Here is a 723-nt window from a genome sequence, read left to right as displayed (position 1 = left end):
GGCACCGGGCTCCCTAAGTCGAGGCCGTCGCGGAGATGGGAGGCCAGCGGCGTCGAGTTCCGGCTGCGTGGTCGGTCCAGGAGGGTCTTCGGCCGACGCGCCCCTTTTTGCTTCGGGACTCGCATTCCTTCTGTGTCTTGATCCAAAATGACTGCTCAGCAAAACCTACAGAACTGGAAAGGATGCATTTTACTGTACGGAAGTGATCACTTAAACAGGAGGCTGGAGAGAGCCGCAGTCAGGATGAGAGGGAGAGTGCGCACGAAAGATTTCACGCATCCCCTGCCTACACCCCGCGTAAATGCCACGGGCAGGCACTCCAGACGACAACAGGGGAGGGCTGGGGGCTGAGGAAAAGCAGCCTCCGAGCTGGGGCTGGAGTCTGGCCCTCGGAACAACGCCGGGTGGGGCATGAGGGGGTCGTGCTTTTCTTTTTGAGGGGGTGACCGTTTCCTCAGGCAAGGCAGTTACCGCTGTTTTATTTTGTTTTTACCCCCCCACACACACACACGCCCACACACAGACACATAGAAGCTTGTTCAAAGAGATTCAGTTTTTTTTTTTTTCTTCAAGATATTTGGTGTATGTGCTTGGCTGAGGAGCCAATTCCGCGGTTTTAAGCAAGAGTCCCTCCTTGACAGGTTTGTGTTTTTGTTTTCTGAGTCGGAGTCTCACTCTGTGGCCCAGACTGGAGTGCGGCGGCCGCTCTCGGCCACCGCAGCC

Source organism: Carlito syrichta, unplaced genomic scaffold, assembly GCF_000164805.1.
Source record: "Carlito syrichta isolate Samal-C Ts95f unplaced genomic scaffold, Tarsius_syrichta-2.0.1 Scaffold46812, whole genome shotgun sequence".
Classification (NCBI taxonomy): domain Eukaryota; kingdom Metazoa; phylum Chordata; class Mammalia; order Primates; family Tarsiidae; genus Carlito; species Carlito syrichta.
The sequence above is the reverse complement of the archived record's forward strand: the minus strand, read 5'-3'. Positions refer to the sequence as shown.